The 16,410-nt window shown below is 42.0% G+C and overlaps 1 protein-coding gene across 3 annotated transcripts in view; it reads right to left on the bottom strand.

Moving 5' to 3' along the window:
- Positions 1–15,490, bottom strand: part of CASR (calcium sensing receptor) — a 75,032-nt gene extending 59,542 nt beyond the window's left edge. The window contains exon 1 of one of the 3 annotated variants that reach the window (XM_025990165.2): positions 15,134–15,490. The gene's annotated coding sequence lies outside the window, so the exon portion shown is untranslated. Of the gene's footprint in view, positions 1–13,810; positions 13,904–14,246; positions 14,420–15,133 lie in introns of those variants that run through there. The other 2 variants (XM_025990166.2, XM_072724848.1) reach the window with 2 other exon arrangements.
- Between the last annotated feature and the right edge of the window lie 920 nt (positions 15,491–16,410).

Raw genomic sequence — 16,410 nt, 5'->3', positions numbered from 1 at the left:
ACGAAGATAGCTTTTAAAAAAGATTTTAATTATTTATTTGAGAGAGAAGAGCTGTAGCACAAGCAGTGGGAGAGGCAGAGGGAGAGAGAAAGGGAGAAGCAGGCTCTCCACTGAGCAGGGAGCCCAAAGTGGCGCTCCATCCCAGGACCAGGAGATCATGCCCTGAACCAAAGGCAGACACTTAACCAACTGAGCCACCCTGGCACCCCAGAAAATAGCTTCTTAGAAGAAGGCTGAAGGAAGGTTGAGGAAGCTGCCTTAGCACAAAGATCCTAAGCCCGAAAGTCAGGAAGAACTGTATAATAAGCACTTCCTAGATAGGTACAAGCCCTTCCCAGAGTATGAGGATAAAATGAGCCAAGAGAAGAACTTGGGGTGAATAGGTTTTGTGAACAGAGAAATTCACAGCTTGCTGCATTCCACCTTGTGAGTGTCCTCTACAGTTAGCTACTGCTCCTTAGTAGTACAGAATATTTATGTGTGAGAAAAATATTGTTAAATGATGTGACTTTTGTGTATATTGACACAATTCCCTTATTTACTCATTGCATATGAACCAGTGTGGATTAAAGTAACACAAGTTGTAGCATAATCATCTTGAACATATACATATTTCATAAAACTATAAGGTAAAGGAATGTGAAATACAAATTTGGGGATAGTCACCTCTTTGGAGGAAGGAACAGGATGGGCTTGATTGGAGGCAAAGAGGGGTTCCAAAGAATTAATTTTCTTAAGCTGATTATGGGTACATAGATATCTATTTTATTATTATTCTTTAACCATACATGTATATTATATTATCTCTAGTATGAATGACATATTTTGTAATAAGTCAAGCCATGTTTGATATTTGCATTGTAAAATGTTAGGAAAATATAAAAGGAAGAATCAAATATTGAAGTTAGTTATGTCATCTACTAAGAAAAGAAACTAAATTTTTTTTTGGTTTAAAAACAGTATTTCCTGGGCAGCCCCGGTGGCGCAGCGGTTTAGCGCCGCCTGCAGCCCGGGGTTTGATCCTGGGGACCCTGGATCGAGTCCCACATCAGGCTCCCTGCATGGAGCTTGTTTCTCCCTCTGTCTGTGCGTCTGCCTCTCTCTCTCTGTGTGTGTGTCTCAATAAATAAATAAAATCATTAAAAAAAAAACAAAAAAACCAGTATTTCCTAACTGTAAAATATATAAGTAATGTAGGAAAGTATAAAGAAGACATCAAAATAAACAGAAAACTAAAAATCACCCAAAAAAGCCATCACCAGAGACCTCCTTTTGGTGACTATATATTTACACATACATGTATAATTTTACAAAAATGGGATTTCACCCAGTATTTTTTCATTTGACAAATCTAGTTGTTTCCATTAATACATAACAATCATATTTAATCATTTCATAGTGATTAATGGTATAACTGAGTCAAAATTTACATAACCAATCATCTCCTGCTGGGCTTTTAAGTTATTTATTTATTTATTTATTTATTTATTTATTTATATTACAAACAACATTTCAATTAACCTATCTTCAAATACTTCTTTAACACTTGTCCAATTATCTCCTTAGGACTCATTCTTAGAGGTGGAAATACTGTGTCATGAGCTTTTTTTCTTTGTTTTTTTGGTCAAGGGTAATTTGGTCTTTTCAAAGATTACTTGCTTTTTTTAAAACCAATATATACCTTTTTTTTTAAATAGAGGGAAGGCTAATTGATGTTTTGTTTTAGTATTTTATTTTCTAAAATTAAACTATTCCTTCTACAATTGATTATGCTCTGAAGAAAAAGGCATGAGTCAGAAAGCTCCACATCCCCTTCAGGAACCCAAGTGGTGGAACTTGCTTTAAAAATATCTGAAAAAACACTTCAGAGAAGGTCCACATCAAAGGCTGAAATGATAAGGGCAAGGATTATCAGCCGAATGGAGAGTATAAATAGATGAGAGACAGACAGGTGGACTCTCTAGAAGCAGAAGTGGGGACTGCAAAGGGGTCAATGAAGGAAGCCAGCAGAGAGATGATCAAAGTGATGAGAGCAGAAATAAAGAATGGGAGGTGCTTTCCAAAGACACCTGAAAGAAGGGGAGGCAATGTGATGAGTAGAGAAGTGTGGTGGATGTACGTGAGTCATCGGCATGAAGCAGTCCGGATATAACCTGGTCAGGAAACCAAAGTGCACTGAGGCAAAGGAAAAAAATGAAGGAAAACCTGCATTAAGAAAAAAAAAAAGTTATTAAAGAAGCTGGGAAGATGGAACTCAAGTATCTGTAATAAAGGTTGTTTGTGGAGGAAATTATAAAAAGAGCACTGGTAAATATGAACAGCGGTCAAAGACCTTGTCAAAAAAAGTGAAATTTTCTTCACAGTGTGAGTGAAGGTAAGGAAAGGTGGCTGACTGCTGTTCTAGAGGAAAAATAATGGTTGCCAGTGTTCACAGAACCAGATAGCAGAAGGAGGAGGAGAGGCTGTTTAGTTAGGTGAGACCAGGAAAAGGATTTGGATCAAACAAGCTCTAAGTATGCTTCCTCAACCACAATGTACAAAATACCACACATGAGCTTGGTGTCATGCCAACATTTCCAACACACATGATCAGCTTTCCAGTTGAGCCCAGCAGATGGGTGGGCAAAAAGAACATCCAAGAAGTCTTTAGCATAAAAGCATCCACAGAGGAAATGACCAAGATGGAGTTCCAAAGACTTCAAACAACACACAGACATTTTTCCAATTAAAGAAGAAAAATAAGTTTTAAAAAACTTCAATGTCAATTTAAGAAGTACACAAAATGATAAAAGAAGAAAATAAATATTAGTCTTAATTCCACCCCATTAATCTGAGAGCTTCATTTTTTAAATATAAATTACATATCTGTGTCTCTAGCTCTGTATCATTTCCCTTTGAATCTATTTTGTTGTATCTGATTTTACAAAACTGGATGTGACCTGAAATCCTATAGTAGTTATTATATCATGAACACATTTCTATGCCACCGAATATTCTTTTTCCAAATAATTTATAATGGTTACCTCTATGTATAATACTTAATTTCCTTCTGTTGGATGTGGAACCTATTTCAAATTTTTCATGTTATGAATATTGCCTCCCTAAACTTCCTTAGGGTTAAATCTTTGCACATATTAATGATTCTTTCCTTAGCATAAATCCAGGCATTGGAATTGTTAGATTAAAGGGTAGGAACATTTTAAAAGCTTATAATATGTTTTGCCAAATTGCCTTCCGATAAGAGTGTTTTCATTTATACTGTCATGGCAGTACATGAGAGAGCGTTTGGTAAAATCATCACATTTTTTGGAGAATAGAACAAGTCTCCCAGAAACTAAATTTTGACTCTGGGCTTTGGAATAATGTGACCCAGGCTTGACTGTAGGCTGCTCCATTTACTGGCCATGAGACGTCAGGCAAATCACTTAAACTCACTAAACCTCAGTGTCTCCGTTGTATTGGGGTAATACCTAATTAAAATTTCTGATAGGATTAAACTAAGCCAGGTATATAAAAATGCTTAGCACAGCATCTACTACATGATAAACACTAAAGAAACAGTAAATGGTATTCCTTAGAATTTTTTTTCTTAGGATTTCATATTGAAAGCTACCAAGAATAGCACATGGAAGGAGGCACCAAAGAGAAGGAATTCAGGTACAGGAGATACTAAAAAAAAGCATCAGGGCCCCCACAAAACTGGCACATAAATGTGAGTAAGAAAAAAACCTTCTGAACAAGAAAACTAATGGAATCTAAAATCGTGTCCTAGTGGTGTATGTTAGCAGCATAGCTGCATGAGGCTGTAATACAAACAAAGCTAGCACTTTCCTACTAATGGACGGGGAGGAAATGAAAGCACCATGGGAAGTTTCACCCTTTTGCTACGAGGCCCAGCTGCTCTGCAGACCGCTTACAAGGAGATAATGACAAGTTTGGGGAAGATTGCAAAAGGAAGATTTTTAAGCCTGAGATGTGTAAGCCATCATAGTGAGTTCATAACACCACTCAAGCAATAGCAGGAACAGGGACCTCAAAAAGAAGGAGGAAGGCAGAATGGAAGGAGGGAGGGAAGGGGGGGAGAAGGGAATAAGCAAAGTGTACAGACCAAATGAATGGGTCCCATCGTACTGGCCCTAATAGATTTCATGACGCGGGAAAGTAGCTCCACAGAGGTACAGACTGGGAGTGGGCAGTTGAGAACTCCTCACATACTTGAAGGAAGACATTCAATGAGGGGTGCAGAGTGAAACTGGGACGTAAAATAATGGAAAAGGAATTTGAGTTAATATGGAAGGGGAGGAAGGGTATCTGGAACATCTCAAGGAGAACCAAGGGTTGCAGGGTATTGCTAGTGCTTCTCTGCCAAATACAGGGTCTCAGAGGAAAGTTCCTTCTCATGATCCTGCAGAACTCAGGGCAAACACTAGCAAACCACCCACAGCTGTCATGCAGGGGAGGTGATAAGAAGGGTTACTGTTCGACTGTTTTTCCACTTCTTGTTGATGTGGCTTGATTTCACCAAAATAGGAAGGGACAAGATAGAGATAGGGGGAATCCTTAGGACAGGAGAAGAGTAGGGACGGGGGTGTGGGTAAGGGAAGCAACCAGTCCCCAGGGTAAGGGAAGGGTAAGGGTAAGGGAATGGCTATTCCAAAGGGAGACCCAGAGATGCATGAGATGGGCCCTGCTTTCACAGGCTTCAAATTCAGTTAGGAAGATGAAATCCCTTGATGTGAAATTGTAAACACGTATGATAAATGGCCAGGTAAGAACGGAAGATGTGGTGGGGTGTTGGCTGTGGGCGGGTGTAGCTGAGGAAGCTTCCTGGCATAGGCCTGAATGGGATCTGGATAATGATAAGGAGAGAGGGGGTTCTAGATTGGGGACTTGGCAGGATCTAGGCAGCTGAAGCAGGAATGAGAAGTCATGTTGGCTGGAGACATGAACCACCATGGACAGGACAGTAAAATGGGAAGAGCTTGGGCTTTGGGACCAAGAGGACTTGATCCTCCCACTTGCTAGGAGTCCTAGGACCTCAATTTTCTCATTTCTAAAATGAGGATTGTTGAAAGGATGAAACAAATAATATGAACAAAGCACTAACACAGTTACTGGAGCATCATAAGTGCTTAGAGAGTGATAGAAAATTTTATATTACTACTTCTGGAAATAAAATCATAGCATGGGAAGGAGAGGATAAGAGAATGATGACATAAAAAACAAGTTGAAGATTTCCAGAAATGAAAATGTTCATATCAGAAAGGTACAATGTAAGGGATGATAAAAATTAAAGAGGGAATGGATCTAAGCAGGGCTACCTAAGGGTGTGGTCCATGGATCAGTATCCCCAGCATCACCCTGGGAGCTGGTAAGATTTACAGACATTTGGTTCTACTCCAGAACGACTTAATCAGAATTTCTGGGGGTGGAGCTCAGCAATCTACATGTTAAGAATATCCCCAACCTTAAAGTTTGAAAAAAAGTTTCCCCCCTCCTGGGCTGGAGGAATTGGAAAAATTTTCTTGGCCAAGAAATTGGCTCAAAGTAGATACACCTGCATCCAGTTAGCTTTGGCCTCCAAGTTAATCTTTTCACAAGTGCATGAAGGTTATTAATTTAAAAAGAGAACCTTAGAGATTCTGCATGGAGAGTAAAACGATAGAAAAGGATTAAGATTGATGATAGTCACAGAATATGTGTATAGTAAGTGGGATAAGGTTATGTCAGTTCAATTATGTTTTGTTGGTAATAAAGTCATAAAAAATCATTAGATTTTTAGGGCTTTGAGGATTTTGGAATTGTGAATGATTCATTTAAGCCACAAAATAAGCCTATGTGGTAGGTACTCTTGTCATTCCCTTTGTGTAGATGAGAAAAGTAAGGATTGGGGAGGTTTTCAAGATTACATGCTAATATGTGGCAGTCAGGATTCGAACCCAGGTGATGAGACTCCAGAATCCATGCTTTTAGCTGCTAGATTATGTTGCTCCCCCTACCCTCACCATAATTGATATAACCACTCCCTTACTATTGGACACACGGGTTGTTTCTAGCATTTCATTTTCACACAGTGTTTCTAGCAAACACTGTGAAGAACATCCTCAGGCATAAGACTCTAACCATATTACTGATAATTTCTTTAGGCTAGAGTCCCAGAAACTGAAAACCTTGGTCAAGGGCCACAAACAATTTTAAGACAGTTGGTTTCCAGATAACGTGTTATGAGGGTAGCCATTTCGTTCTACTCTACCCACATTATCTTTAAAGTCTTAGTATTCTTAATAAACAAACTAGTAAAAAATAAAAAATAAAAAATAAACTAGTATACCATTTTTAAAAATTCTTATTTCTTTTTTTAAAATTTTTTTAAAAATTTATTTATTTATGATAGTCACACACACAGAGAGAGAGAGGCAGAGACACAGGCAGAGGGAGAAGCAGGCTCCATGTACCAGGAGCCCGACGTGGGATTCGATCCCGGGTCTCCAGGATCACGCCCTGGGCCAAAGGCAGGCGCCAAACCACTGCGCCACCCAGCTGCCCCTTGCCCACTTTTTGGAAACCACATTTTTAACGTTCTTCCTAATAAATTCTATGTGCTCTTTAGATACTGAAACTTTTAACCTTTTGGCATATTTGGTACAATTTATTTTAGTTTATTTTCCTTTTAATTTAGTTATGACTTTTATACATCGTATTTTAAATGTTTATGTAATAAAATCTATCAATATTTTCCTTCATGATTCTCTGCTACTTTCACCCTTAAAAAGAATTTCCTCATTCCCCTAAAAAATCCTCTGCATTCCCCCCAAAAAGAAACTTTCCAAACTTCAAGTTTAACTTGAAGTTGCAATTTGATGGAGTATATTTACAGTAAGGAGTTCATTTCTTCAGAAAGCCAAAAGAGCTACGTGTGTTCACTTTTGCTATTAGATATCCTTCGGGTTCCATGAAACCTGCATCAGATCGAGAGACAGCCAGATAGTGGCAAGAGTCGAGGGCTACACATAAATGCACTCAGGAGCATAAATTAACTCTCTCATCTCTAGTCCTGTTTTCACGGTTTTCTCATTTGTATTATGGAGATGATGATACCCATCTTGCTCATCTCCCTTATTTATCTCTCCTGAGATGTTCTGAGGATCATATGAGTTGATATGAGGAAAGTGCTTTTATCACCACTGCTATAGCTGTCTACATATGGGGATTCATTCATTCATTCAGCTACTCCAATGTACTAGGCACCCAGCTGGACTCTGGGGTTTCAACACTGAATACAACTTTCTGTCTGTGTTGGATGGGGTCGAACAATGTGTGCCAGCTTTTTAAAGTCTTTTAACAACCAACGAGTGGGCAAAATGAGGTGGGTGAAGTGGGTGAAAGGGGTCAAAAGGAACACACTTCCAGTTATAAAATAAGTCATGGGGATGTAATGAATAGCATGGTGACTGTAGTGTGTATTTAGAAGTTGCTAAGAGAGTAGATCTTAGTTCTCATCACAAGAAAAAAAAAATGTAACTCTTTATGGTGCTGGATGTTAACTAGACTTATTGTGATCATTTTGCAATAGATACAAATATCAAGTCATTATGTTATATACCTGAAACCAATAAAATGTATGTCAATTATAACTTAATAAAAAACCCGATGAAGTATGTAATATTAATAATCCCAGTTTATAGATAAGCAAACTGGAGCACAGAGAGGTTAAATAACTCACCCGAGGTCACACAACTAGGAAACTGTAGAGCTGGGACACAGGCCTGGGCAGTGTAACTCCAAAGCCCAGACTTTTAACCACGAGGCTGTGCTGCCCCTCAAAAGATGAGGGTGAAAACCAGATAATTGTAGGGTGAAATTTTGTTTAAAATATTTTTGGTTTTAAGAAGACAGAAAGAGAAGGCCATGGCCTCCTCACTACCTTTATCTCTTGATCTCTCCATTGATAAACAGCACAAAAGGGCCCCCTTGGGTAGGGTCTTGGGGTGTAGGAAGGAGGAGCTAGGATCCTGACCTGAAGGAGCGCATGATCTGATGGACTAGGGGTCTGAAGCTGTGGCAGACAGCCTTGGTCTGATGGTTCTGCTCTCACTGGCTCTCTCTGAACAGGTGGCACATCCCCTCCTCTCTCTACCCACCCTCTTCCACAAGGACTACCAGACTGGAGATCTGGGTATGAAGGCTGGCCTGTCTGAGTGTGCGGTGCTAACTTAATGCCTGACATGCAGCTGGAGCCCAACCAATGCTTGTTGGACTAAAAGTAAAGGCTTATGTCAAATTATAGAATCTTTAGAAGAGCTAAATGGAGGATATGATGGTATTTTTCAACCATCACCCCAAACAGCTTGTTGGGGGTGGAAGGAAATAGTAACAGTAGTTTTGATCCTGTTTCTCTCTTTCTACATGAAAAACAGCAAATAAATAAGAAACATGCTTGTTAGGAACTCCACCAACAAAAAACATGGGAGAAAGAAGTCAAATCACTTCATTTTCTTACTGTTAGTGATTTTGCTCGTATGTATGTGAAAGACTTGTTGAAAGAATAGCTAAAATTAGTTTTCTCCCTGCAGGTGTCACATTACCTTTGCCCCCATCGTACTGATAAGCGTTCCCAGAGACTGGAGGAAAACAGGTTTCCACCCCAGTTCCCAGGGAAAAAAATCAATTATAGATGAGAAACACATAAAAGCCAATTAATTCAGGTTACTTAACCTAAGAAATCTTCATTCTTCCTGTTATATCAGTGTAAGGAAAGATCTCCAACATAGGCTGAGCCAAAGGATACGGAGCAGTTAAGCAGCCACCATATGCCCGGCATTGTGTTAAGCACTCTCCATATACAGTTCATTTAAACCTCACAACCACCCTTGGAAGGAGACATTACCTCAGTTTTGCAGATATCCAAAGGAATATCCACCAGTAAAAACCGAGCTTCAGAGAGGTAAGATATCTCACCCAAAGTCACAGAGATGGAAAGTCCACTTTTATCCAAACTAGACTGTCTAGGGCAGAGGCAGACCTTAGTTCTCCTCATTTTACACTTTCCCCCCTCACTCATTGGCTCTGCCTAATTATAATGTCTGTTCATTTCTGTGGCTTCAAGTAATTACACAGTTGTTCAAGCAACTGAATCCAACATTCAGTCAGCATTTCCTAGGGTCCACATTTGGGGGAAACGGGCACAAAGTTCCCAGCACTTTTCAGCACACACTACCACACACATCTGGATTATTTTCCATCTTATGAACGGATGATGTGGTTACCAAAACTACACTGCGCTATAAAATAGGGACCACCTCAACCCTCCGCTCCTCACTAGCTTTAGTAGAGGCACCCCAGCCTGTGCATAGTGAATTGTGAGAGGGAATTTGAGAAAAAAGGAGAAAAAAATTTAATCAGACGAGTGTCAGGTAAGAGTAAAAACAAAACAACCAGGCATGAGTGAGTGTTGTACGTGCCATTTCATGACAGTGGCAAATGGATGAAGTCTAATGGTCACTCACCTTGAACTCAAAGGCTCCCAGAGATAAGAGAGAGACAGAGAAAGAGATAATGGCTTTTGTTTGTTATGGATCAACTAAGCCTTCCTGCTACTATTTAATGTTGTAACACAAAAGTTGTCTTCTCCATTACAAAGACAGTTTTTTTTTTTTTTTTTTCGGGATCCCATCATTAAGTCCTCTGGACAGTAGCACTTCCTAGACACCAGATCCCTAGGCCTTGCTTGATACCTGGCTTCCTTTCGTTTATCCTAAAATGACTTAGATGACAGAACCCAAAAATGACAGACCAGAGTCCCATTCCCCACAAGTAATGAGTGAGTTTTGTGGCGTGTACCTTGCAGACACCTCAAGCTTTGGTTCCTTTTCTCCATGGCCACTGCCACGGCCATCAGGGTTCAGGATATCATTGCCATCTGAAGGGTTGTAGTTTCTGTAAGTGGTTTCTCAGTTCCAAACTTACCGCCCTTTAACTCAGCATCCATATGCAGCCAGAATGACTATGGTCTGGTAAAAAATGCTCATTAAGTCACTCTACTTAAAACCTTATAGTGGCTTCCTTTGCATTAGGATAAATTATGAAAAAAAAAAGTCACTAAGAAGTAGATGCATAATCTGTGCTGCGTACTACACGACTTAACCTCAGTTCTTGCAGGAACCCAATAAGGGAGGTACAACCACCAAGGCCCCACAGCTAGAAAGTGGCAGAGCCATGACTCAAACTTGGATCTGTATGCCTTCACAGTGCATATTTTAAAACCATCAAGCTATCCATGTGATGGCATGCAGATTCTTTGTGATCTGGCCTGCTTACCATGCCGGCCTCACGTCTTCATGAGCTTCTTTTCCCTGCTTGTGCTTCAGCTCTTTGAGCTGCTTTGTGTGTCCTGGACCTTGACATGCTGTTTCACACGTTTGTTTTGTACACAAATCCCTTCTTCTACAATGCCCTCTTCCCTTCATTTGTCTTGTGGAATGTCTCATCTTTCAAGATTCATCTCAAGTGTTAACTCCTCCATGAATCTTTCCTCAACCCTTCCTCTCCTTGGTAGAATTGACCACTCTGCTCTCTGTGTATCTCTGTACCCTAACTAAGCTGTTATTAAGGCAACCACAACACTTTTCTATCCTTATATGGATAAGTATGAGTCCCTCCCTCTTAGACTTCTATGAATTTCTTAAATGCTGGGACCATGTCTTACTAATCCATTTTATCCATAGTATCTAGCACAGTGCTGGGCATATAGAAATATTGTTGAACGAATGGAAATATTTGTTTGCACATGAAGTATGTTGTTTGGACAGAACATCTCATGCCAATACATTGTGAGATTTATATTACTTTTACTTAGAGCATCAATTTGTAATTTTTTTCCTTCCTAAAGGACTGAATGTGAAATTCCGAAGAGGTACATGCAGCTTTAGAGTAACTAAATGTTTTGACATTCTACCAACTAGAGCAGTGGGTAGGAGTGGCGAGAAGATATTGTAGTCTACCTGCCACACTTCTTTTCACCTGAGAAAGTCCTGGGAAAGTGATAACAATGAGTCGTCACTGTACAAGCCAAATTTGGTATGGTAGTTACATACGTATCTACCTTAGCAATGGGAACGTGGATGATTCATATTTGAGCCACAATGCACATATTGTATTATGCACAGTAAAATGAACTGACAAGAATGAAATTAAAAATTTAATTTAAAAGCAAGAATAACAGCAATGAAAAACCATGACCAACTCAAGACAACACAGATACTGTCATAGCAAGTATCGCAATCAATCCTTTCCCCAAATTCCAGAAATGTCAATTCTACATGTGTATACGTGCCGTATGGCAAACACTACATGGCAGCCGGACTTCTTGATTACTAGCAGCCAAATGCAATCTCTGGCTGATACATTCTGGTCCTATCTCAAAACCATCTATATCTTCAATATTTCCACCTACTCTTGAATCTCAGCTCAAGGAAAACCTCCTTGAGAAAGCCTTCCTTTGTCTGGCAGTACAGTCTGTATACACCCTCGAAGAACTTTCTTTCCTCTAGGGAGCTTATTTTAGTTTGTAATTAAATATTCAATACTTACATTTTTTTTTTTTTTTTTACTAATAGTTGCCTCCCTAAAGCATCTATGAGCTCCAGAAGATTAGAGATCTTCCTTGTCTTATTCACCATTTTCCCCCCTGTGACTAACACATAGCCAGGCACTCTACAAACATGCATGCATGGATGAATGAATGAATGAACGAATGATTCCTTCACTTCTTACTCATTGCCATGTTTTCTTAAGAATTAAACCTGATTCCTTATGAGACTCAAGCTGGTACTCAATTTATTCCTCCTCATTATTTCCCCACCCTCCCACAAGGATCAGTCTTTATTTTCTAACCTACTCCCCTCCTAACCTCCATTCAAAAAGACTTCTTACAAGTGGCAGCTTCTAACCAACCTGAACTTTCTGACATGTGTGGGATCCAGGTCTAGGTCACGCACCATGAAAAAAAAGAACAAAATAAAAGAAATGTAGTGACTTAGAGTACCTATTCATTAATTAATTCATTTATTTTTAAAGATTTATTTATTTATTTTAGAGAGAGAGGGTGGGGGTTGCAGGGGGAGAGAGAGAGGGAGAGAGAATCTTAAGCAGACTCTGCACTGCACACAGAGCCCAACAAGGGGCTCTATCCCACCACCCTGAGATCACGACTTGAGTTGAAACCAAGAGTCGGATGCTTAACCAACTGTGCCACCCAGGCGCCCCCTACTAGGTTATTTTAAACATTCTACATAACTCCTATAAAACCTATTAGCTCATAACAAATAATTTAAAAACACTTCTATTTTATCATATAGATAAAAATGAGGTTTCTTGCTGATTTTTCTTCCCCATTTCTCAATATATTTTGGCCTGGAATAGTAAAAGCCTTGGAACTGAAATGACTGTGCTGATTGTTAGCAAGAAGTTAAGCCACATGTGTGATCTTTTAGCATAATTACCTGGAGATTATTCCTAAATGACAGGGCCTTGTGTTCCAGGATTCTTCTCCACTCAAGAATCTTGGCCTGTTCCTCCCTTTCTACTTCTCTTCCTCTCTAACCTTCTTTCTTCTACATCCCCCTCCCCTGTTGTCTGCCACAAAGCTACGTCCCTGAGCCCCTTCACAACTATAGATCATCCATCTTTTGAGGTTCTTACAGAGGAAGCATCCTTTGCCTGTCACTCTGCAGGTCCTGGGTGGAGAAGGGAGAGGCAATGAAAAGGTGTAATTGGCCAAGTTCTAGTTTCAGGAATAGGAATTAGTGAGGTGTTAGGAACCACTTTTGGGAAATACCCTTCATTAATTCTCCTCAGTTCCAGACTCTACTTAAATGACACTTGGAGAGTCTAGTTTAAGGGAAAGAACATAGCATAGCACTCAGCATAGACTCTTCCCTAATGCTGGGAGGGTTCAGGAAAGTTAAATGAAGTGTCCTCTCTGTCGTGGGCTCCCTATCCCAAGGGCCACCCCAGGGAAAGACTTTGAAGACAGGCGGGTGGCGCCAGTGGGGAACACTGGAGACTATGGGATGTGGGCAGTGGCAGTGATGTCACTTTCTTCTGGTACTTTCATTAGGCAGGAGGTGGGATAAAGAATCAAAAGGAGGGCAGCCTGGGTGGCTCAGCGGTTCCAGCATCTGCCTTCAGCCCAGGGCGTGATCCTGGAATCTCGGGATCAAGTCCCATGTCAGGCTCCTTGTAGGGAGCCTGCTTCTCCCTCTGCCTCTGTTTGTGTGTGTGTGTGTGTGTGTGTGTGTGTGTCTATCATGAATAAATAAATACAATTTAAAAAAAAAGAATCAAAAGGAGGGGACAGAGCAAGAGTAAGAAAGGACGTGAGCAAAAAAAGATATACATAGACAAATACTAGTACAGACATTGTAGAGGATAAACTTTTGCATTATTTGATTTAAAAAACCATAGGCACGTGTTACCTGTTGAAATGACGTTTTTAAAAATAATGAAAGACCCCACCGGTCTGGAGCCCCGAGCTCCTCCCAGGCCTGCCGCCCAGCCGGGTGCCGCCGCCGCGGTGACCTCGAGGCGCCTGCGGGCCGGGAGCCGGGAGCCGGGAGCCGGGAGCCGGGAGCCGGGAGCCCGGAGCTCGGGGCTGGCCGCGGGGCCTCGGTCGCACGTGCGGCGGACTCACTAGAAAGCACGGCGGGGAGGGAGCCCGCGGCCCGGTTCGCCCCCGCGGGCCCGCCCCCCCCACCCCCCACCCCCGTGGCAGGTGCTGCGCCCGCCGCCCCCGCCGCGACCTCGGTCCTACCTGCCCCCCTGCCCGGCTCCCGGGCCCGCCGCGGAGGTGCACGAGGCTGCGCTGCCCGCCCAGCTCGCGACGCCGGCGGGGCCCCAAGGTCGCGGCGTCGGGGAGGCGCGGCGGTCGGTCCGGCAGCCCCCGCAGCCCCTCGGAGCTCCGCCCCCGCCCGCCCCCCGCCCGCCGCCCGCCCTGCGGCCTCGGAGCCCCCGGCCAGGTGGAGCCGCGCGCCTCCCCGCGATGCGGCAGGTGCCCCGGGGCCGCGGGGGGTCCCCGGACCCCGGACCCCGCTCGTGCAGCCGGGGAGCGCCCCCGCATCCTCCTCCCTGGGACAGGAGAGCGCTCCTAGGACAACTCCACCAACCTGCTCTGTGCCCGAGTGCGAAACTTTTTTTGGGGGGGTAAAAAACCCTACAAGAAATCCAAAAGCCCATGCCCAAGCTCTTACTCATTCTGCAAGACCAAGTCCAGCGCTGCCGGCGCCCGGAGACCTTCTGGGGCTGGGGACCGGCTCCCTGCGGGCGTCTGTCCGTGTCCCCGCGCCCGCGGCTCGCGAGCTCCCGCCGGAGGCAGGCACCTGCCGCGCTCGTTTCCTGTACCCACCACCCTGCCCTCGTGGACGCGGGACCAGGCCTTGCTCATTCCAGTCCCCAGCCCCTGGCAGGGCGCCCGCCACCTAGCAGGCACTCGAATATATATATATATATATATATATTTTTTTTTTTTTGAATAAGGGGAAAATTAATTTTGTTTTGCAGAAAACCGGGTTTTTGTTTTTTTTGTTTGTTTGTTTTTTTGTCCTCAAGCAACACGTACTCCTTTGGGTGGACAGGTTGCTAATCTCTATGAAGAACCACAAAAATGATCCTTTTGATGCAGTAATTTCATTCTTGGGGATATTTCCAGGACAAAATATTCATGTGCAGATGTTCGTAGCAAAATAAATAATAATAATAATAATATTAATATAATAATTAATAATATAATAATAATTATTATTTACGTAAAATAATGCTAATAAAGAAAAAATGCTAAAAGCAAACAAAGCCAAACTGTCAATGGGAAATTGGTTAAATACATTATGGGAGGATAACTTAATGAGATATTACACAATTGTCAAAATGAAAGACATCGAGGCAGGAGTGCCTGACAATGTTTTTAGAACAAGAGGGAGTGTTTACCCTTAAAATTAAAAAAAAAAAAAGGAAAATATGAAGTAATGCGAGCAAGTGTTTGCAAAGTAACATTAAGCCAAAGGAGTAAAAAGTTGCATAGTTACCAAGCCTAACAACTTCCAGTAAAAATGCAGATCTGTAAAATGGAAATAACACTTACCTTGAGAGATTCTTAGAGTCTTAAACGTAATTAAATATTTCGGAAAAGCGCCTGATAACGTCGTGGATACTCAGCAAAAAGTTTCCATTTTCTTGCTTCACAGGAGCACAGACTCACATCTGCAGACTCTCGGATACATCCTCATCATAGCCCAGCTCTGCTCACGGATTTACTTCCCCTCAAATGCAGCATAAGGGGAGCTGAACAAATGTTCAAGCGCCAGGATAAAGCGAAGAAAAGAATCTGGTTAATAAGAATAGATGCCAGTCCTCCCGCAGACGCGAATGCCCAGCAATAGAGGCTCCCAGCGGGGGATTTGGCTCGGTGGCAGTACTTGCCAAAATGCCTTAAAGATTGAGCACAACCCAGTCAGCGCCCAAGACTGAATTAATCCCCCACCCCCCACCCCGAACTGAATGACACTGCAGCCCGAGGCTGAATTAATACTCTTCAATGATCAACTTGTACCTGGGCATAATGTTCTAATGTCTTTAATTAAGAAAGTGTCACTCTGAAGAGCTATTATTACATTTTAAGATGAAGAAACTGAAGCTTACAGCAGTTAGGTGACAGAAGCAGGACCTGGAATCTGATTAGTTTGACCACAGCCGAGGTGTTTGACCACTTTGCCGGGGAGTCTAAGTGTGTACACCTCCCACCGGAGGTGCAGTAGATGGTCTTGAGTGGTATATGGTTGATGACTTGGTTAGGAAACAGTGGATCACAGGGTGAGAACTGGAAAGTTCTCTTAATTCTATGGATTATGTTTAGGAAGAACTATCATTTTGTGATTCTTTGTCTTTACACCCCTCTAACACTTGCTAATCTGTTTTTTAACAAAGAGAAAGCTTGCCTCGGGCTCAGTCAGCGCCTTTGCTAGGCAACAGTTCCTAAGTAGAATTTAATATCATCACTTTCTCTTCCTTCTGATATTATTCTTTACTCTGTTAATTTCTAACTGATACAGGTTTTCCACTTAGAAGGTCTGTAGTTTTCATTTAAGGTAAATCTATATACATAAGAAAATTGGGTAACTTCAAGGAAAGATATTAAAGAATGAGTAAGACCACTGACATTTGGACATGGTAGAAATGGCAAAATAAGGTGGTACACAAAGGCCTGGCATTTGGGAAATACTGCCTCACACGCCGTTATGACCAGTGGTTGGATGGGATGGTGGGGCAGGTTTCAGTTCAAAATGAACAGGGACTGGGACACCTGGGTGGCTCAGCAGTTGAGCGTCTGCCTTCGGCCCAGAGCGTGATCCCAGGGTCCTG

Source organism: Vulpes vulpes, chromosome 1 (assembly GCF_048418805.1).
Source record: "Vulpes vulpes isolate BD-2025 chromosome 1, VulVul3, whole genome shotgun sequence".
Taxonomy (NCBI): Eukaryota; Metazoa; Chordata; class Mammalia; order Carnivora; family Canidae; genus Vulpes; species Vulpes vulpes.
Note: the sequence above shows the minus strand (reverse complement) of the source record. Positions and strands in the feature narration are given on the sequence as shown.